The sequence below is a fragment of the Glycine max genome, chromosome 10 (genome assembly GCF_000004515.6).
Source record: "Glycine max cultivar Williams 82 chromosome 10, Glycine_max_v4.0, whole genome shotgun sequence".
NCBI classification, from domain to species: domain Eukaryota; kingdom Viridiplantae; phylum Streptophyta; class Magnoliopsida; order Fabales; family Fabaceae; genus Glycine; species Glycine max.
The window spans coordinates 43521128-43527405 of record NC_038246.2 but is presented as its reverse complement, the minus strand read 5'-3'; the positions used below and the strand labels follow the sequence as shown (position 1 = coordinate 43527405).

At 27.4% G+C, this 6278-nt stretch overlaps 1 protein-coding gene across 1 annotated transcript in view; it reads left to right on the top strand.

Annotated features, from left to right (window-relative positions):
• The window catches only part of LOC100787175 (pleiotropic drug resistance protein 2), a 27766-nt gene that overhangs the window by 439 nt on the left and 21049 nt on the right, over positions 1–6278 (top strand). The gene's annotated exons all lie outside the window — the stretch shown is intronic.

The following is a 6278-nucleotide window of genomic DNA, read 5'->3' as shown; positions in this document are numbered from 1 at the left end:
AAAAAAAAACACACCGGACCCGGTAAACTAGCGGTCACTCTCGCTTTCTACAGAGATGTGGCCTTATACGACTTGTCGTCTGGTGGTGCTGAAAATGTATATAACTACATTAATTATTCTTGCGTCTTAATTCTTCCTACGATAGCTAGCTAGGCACGTTGAATATTGTGTATTGGATGCTTTTGTTTTGAGTTTGTGTATAATTTCTTCTATACATTTACAGCAATTGCAGCCGAACAAGAAGCTTTGAGGGAGAAGAAAAAAATTGAAGCTTCTAAAGAAGCAACTCATGCAAATTCATTGAAGGAAGTTGCAATACAAAAACGCAAAAGGGCTCAGTATCTTGGATAGCAGATAGGGCAGTGTTCAGGGCCACGATGTTATTTAGAATTTCTGAAGCTGCTCAAGCTAGAGAGAATCATTACATGCACATGCACATGCACCTCCTTCACTAATTACGTACGGGTATAGATATTCCCATTGCTAATTATAATTTCTTGTTTTCTCTTTAATTGTGTGTATATCTATTTTTTTTTATTTGTATGTATATATCATGCCATAGAATGATGATCTTACCGATTTTCTACAATAGATTTGTTGATTAACTTGTAGGGAAGAAATTTAAGAAATGAAAGAAAATATGAATATGAATAAAGAATATTTAATTAATTAATTTCAAGCCTAACATTCAAAAAAATAAAATTTTCAAGCTTGGGTAATAAATTAGGGCGTTTAGGAAAAAATATTAATGACAGAATTCAGAAACAAATTAGAACATTTAGGGAAAAAATATTGAAAAAAGAAAGAATAAATGGGCTATATTTATCAATTAGGGGATGTATAATTATCATTTGCTTTGAAAATGGCTGTAGATAGCCATGTAGGCGGTCATTGGGCTTTGGTCCACGCCCCAAGAAAATGAATTGTTGGATTAAAAAAGGCAGACAATATTCGATTAAAAATATTTATATAGAAAATAATGTTAAAAACTTATAGATATTATCATTTTTATTAAAATTGAATTGAAAATATTTAAATTTATAAATACAAGAATTTTTTATTTTTTGAATTTTTTATATTATTTTTTTCATTATATTTTGATTTTTTTATTTTTTAATTTAATATTTTCTTCGTAAGTAATGTATTTTTGTTCTATTTATTATTTAAATTGACTATAAATTTTTATCTTTTAATTTTTTTACTTTAATTAAAAAATTCATGTAATGCATTCAAAATTTACTAATAAAGTTGCAATTTTGTTTTGCATCTATTCACTAAATGACCATCTTATAACATCATCTAAAGGAAAAATATGAAAAATATAGTTGATATTATTGATTAATAATATAAAAATATTAATAGTATTTACCATTTTTGTTTACATACTTTTGTGAAAAATGTTGAAAAATAAAAAAGAATATTGTTTTCCGAGTTTTCTTCATAAAATTATTAAAATAAAAAATTATGAAAAAAATTGATGTTTTTAAATTATTAGCAAAAATATATTAAACGAAAATAAAAAAAATTGAAGCATATTCTTAAGGATTGTTTGGTTATTTCTTTCACAACTTTTTTAATAGGAAAGTTGAAAACAAAAAAAAATAAAGTGATATTGTAATTATTAGTAAAAATATATCACTTAAAAGAAACTAGCTTTTCACTATAAAACATTGATAAAGTGGGAAAATAGATAAGAGCTTTAATTTTTTATTTATTCAATATTTAGTTAATCTTGCTTATGAATTTCTAAATTTTTGCTTTTTTTTTAAATTGTGAACAGCTTGCAGTTAACACAGGAACATCTCAACTAAGATTCATGTGTCATTGAGTACGTTGTTTCTATCGTTTATGTAATGTACTTGAGAGTTTGGTTAAAACTTAAAGGCCTAGACTTTGATAATTAACCAACCAGGGTCGTCCTAGTTGTAGGAAATTTCGATAGCATGCATGAGTTGTAAGTTGTAACCTTGTTCCTGTCAATGCACACCAAAAACCTAGATTTTGATTTGCAAATTTAATCATATATAGAATGCTTTAAACCTATGATGTAAGGACGAGCAAAGAATATCCACCAAACCCAAAACTGAGTGATCTGAAGCCCATCGACTGCATAACCTATGTACCTCCTTTCTTCTTCTCCATTAATTATTGAACAAATTTCCCTTCCCCGTCACAATCAATATAAACCATAGTATTCACGTTCTTTGAAACAGTGTAAATATAACATTGCTGTTCTAACTTGTAGATATTATTGTTTTATTGAAACTAATTAAAGCAAGAGAAAATAATTAAAGAAGTTGTGACTTGTAAGTCCATATAACAAACAAATACTACTTGCACAATAACATGAATATGGGGAAGATTTCTACTTGCCTTTTTAATTATAACTAATTTGTTTCAAACTAAAATTTGTAATTAGTTTGTGATTCAAATTTAGTTTGAGTGTCTGGAACAAGGTTAAAAGCAATGGAAAAGTACGTAATTGGTTGGTTGGTTGGCTGGTCACGATGAATGATGATGCATTGATGCTTGAAACGCAGTGTTGCAAATATAAAATTACTCCCGTAAATAGTATATAGTAGTATCATTTAAATTACACGTTAAATATTTTTATTTTTAAATTTTAAAAATAATCTAGATTATTTTTTGGTGCACCAAACTAAATTAGAGGAAATAGTACACTATTTAAATTCAAACGATAAGTAAATTTAGTTTTACAACTATTTTAAATAACTTGTTTTTAAAAATTATAGTTTAATTTAGCGTTTTGATTTTTTTATTACACAACTTAACCTTGAATCAAAGTACCAAGATCAACAACCCCCGTCCCCCACCCAATCGCAACTTGGAAATTTTTCCTTCATCACTAACCATCTTTAGCTCAAACATACACCACCCAACCACTAGGTATCATGAAATCCTAAAGCAAACACAACCAGAATATTACAGCTACCATAAAACCATTGTACCTCTTTTAAATCAATTGCATTAATTTCCATAAGATCTCCTATAAATGCAAGCAATTAACTTACATAATACAAATCTCATTGCCCCCTGCGTATATACCGGAATTGGACATCTTCTGAAATGAATGCATGAGATGTACACATGTCGAGTTTGGGCAAAAGCATCCTTTGGGGTCTTTTTAAAAACTATTTATTAAAAGGGGCTGTTTTGAAACTATTTCCTGGTGGATCTGTTTTTATTTGTATTACGCCAAAGGCAGGGGCGCAACTCAACCGGGAGCTAATAAGTGACATGAATTTGTTGTGTCAAAAAATTTGCGTAATGGGTTGCTACGCATGCAGTGGCGCAACCATTTTTTGTGAGCATAGGCACAGGGTAGGGCGCAAGTGCTGCACAGGATGCAAGTACGCATGTGAGGGGTGTGTTGCGCCAAATCTCCTAGGGCAATACTCCTTACTCCTTCCCCATTTATAAAGTGAGAATGTATATCGTTTGTCCACTTCTTCACTTGCAGCAAACACTCTTTCAACAACTTCCTTCTTCCTTTTTCCCGGTAAGTAATTTTTACTCCCTTCCATCCCAAACTTGCTCTCTCTTGTAGTTTGATATGTCTCTCATAATAATTTTAGCTCATATTTTTTATTATTACTAATGACACTTACATATATTAAAATAGGTGATATTATGTGTATATTTAAAATATTTAATGAGTACGGCATGTTTAGGGGGCACATTAGCCCCCCTCAATTTTTTCAATTTGTTTTTTTATTGTTAGATATAATACTAACGTTATAAAATTAAAAGTTAAATATAATTTTACCTTGTATATGCATGATTTCCCATAACACGTTTTTACTTTATTTTTAATTTTATTTCATTTCTATAGAGGCTAGGGAAAATTACGTTTGTGTCTCTATATTTTTTATAAAATAAAATACAATAAAAGAGAAAGATAAATAGAAAATGAGAAGAAAAAAAGTGATAAAAAGAGAGTAGTGGATAGTGTTCAGAATAATTAATGGGAGTAAAATAATCGTGACAAAGTGTGGAGACCAAATTAAATTATCCTTATTATATATTGTTATAGATACAAAAGAAAATGAGCTTTCACACAAATGTATTATTACATATGGACGGATAATTAATTGACCTTAAATGCTAGTTATTTAGAGATAGATAATTAATGTTTTAGTTTGTCCAATATATAAAATAATTATTTATTTTATATAATTAAAATTTATAATAAATAAATATTTTTGAATATAAAAATTATATTATTATTAAATTTCATAATAAATAAATATTTTAAATTTGTAAATTATATTTTAAATTTATGATAAATAATTTATATTAAGATAAGGTTATTTATAACTATTGATATTTAAAAAAACTATTGAAATTAAATTTAGAAATAAAGATAAAAAATAGATCAAAAGAGATAAAAAGTTTAAAATAATCTATAAAATATCAGGGAAAGAAAACTGGAGAGATGCAGAAATGTAACAAAAAGTATGTCTGATTTATATAGGTATGTATTGCGTCGATAGTAATGACGCAAACACCTTCTCAACTGGTCGCGTGTTGTTCAAAGCAATCAATATTGTCATAGCATGTCTAAAAGTGGTTGCGCCACTACATATATAACAATTTATTGTGTAAAGTTTTTGGCACAACAAATTCATGTCACTTGTCAGCTCTCGGTTGAGTTGCGTTCCTATCTTCGGTGCAATACAAATAAAAATAGATCATTTGGTAAATAATTTCAAATTAACCCCTTTTAATAAATAATTTTTAAAAAAATCCCAAATTGATGCTTTTGCCGTCGAGTTTCACCACTGTATCTGATTTGTTAAGATTATAACTTTTGAAAATTATTCATATTTATGAACCTGGAGCCTGCAAGTACGATACATTGTTGGCAATGCAAATATGCAATGCCTTTTTAAGTTTTGGATTTTGTTAATAAAACAGATAGAGAATCAACAATAGAAAAACTTATTAAAAATAACAAAATATATTCTTGTAATTTTTTTAACAATACTTTGTACTTTTAATATCTTAACTAATATATATCCTTAAAATAGAAGCTAGTACTTGACTTAAGTTTTAACCAAAGGACTTCGACTAAGATTGATAAAATTTAAGGCATTAGCTTTTTCCATAGTTAATATTTTTTTTAAAATTAGTAAAAGAAAAAACTAAACAAATAAACGTAGTTAATAATTAAGAAAAGTATTCAAAATTTGTTAAGAAATTTAAACTGTGAAATTATTTTTTTAGTGTAACTCATGTGTTCAATAGTACGGGCATGTGACCCATAAGACAGAGAAACCAATTATTTTAATGGACTTGGAAGAAGTGACATGACATGACATAATTCCAGAGCTCTTTAGTAAGTAGGTTGGGAAGCAAAGTGACCTTGCTTCATATTTTCTCTTTCTGACTTAGTTAACCAAGAAACCACGTACGAGTCCTTGGAAATAACTAAGTATGTCAGGAAATGAAAGACCCTTAATTTAAATAAATAAATTATTATCTATACAAACTCGTTTTTGTTGCTGGTGAGTTGGTAAGGAAATTTATGCCTACAGCCTGTTGCTCATGTTCAAAACTATGAAACAACTGCTAAGGATAGTATTATTTCTATGTAGTTCTTATAGTGTTTTTTTATAGGAAAGGTTAAATGCATTTTCTAAGACTTTTTTCATTTTTTTAAAGGTGTGAAAATTGTGTAATATTTTTTAGTGTATATTTTGAACTACTATTAAGAATAATATATAGGATCCTAATAGGTAGATGGGTTTTAAGTAACGGCTTAATATTTTTTTTTACCATATCATAAGTGCAAACTGGTTTTGTTATAATTAATTTATGCTGAAAAATTTAGCTAAACATTTTTAATAGAGTTTCTCCTACTACTAACTTTTTTAAGTAGTTATTTAACTACTAATTTTTTTTAATATTGATCATTCATTTATATGTATATATATATATTCCAAGTTTATAGTTAATATTTCTCACTATTAAAAAAATCTCTCTTTTTGTCAAAAAAAAAAAGAACTCTCCTGATACATCTCTCTCTATATATTCTATATTAATATTATTTATTATTAGAATAATATATTATTCTATTAGCGTATTCCCACTATAATATTATTTATACTAATAGTTTGGCTTTTATACTACATAAAGATAAAGTCTAAATTAATAAAAATAATCTAACATTAAATTGTTATGAGATTTCTTTATTGGGGTTTAGTTATTTATTTATTGTTAAATATTTTTTTACGGATTGATAAAAAGATGAACTC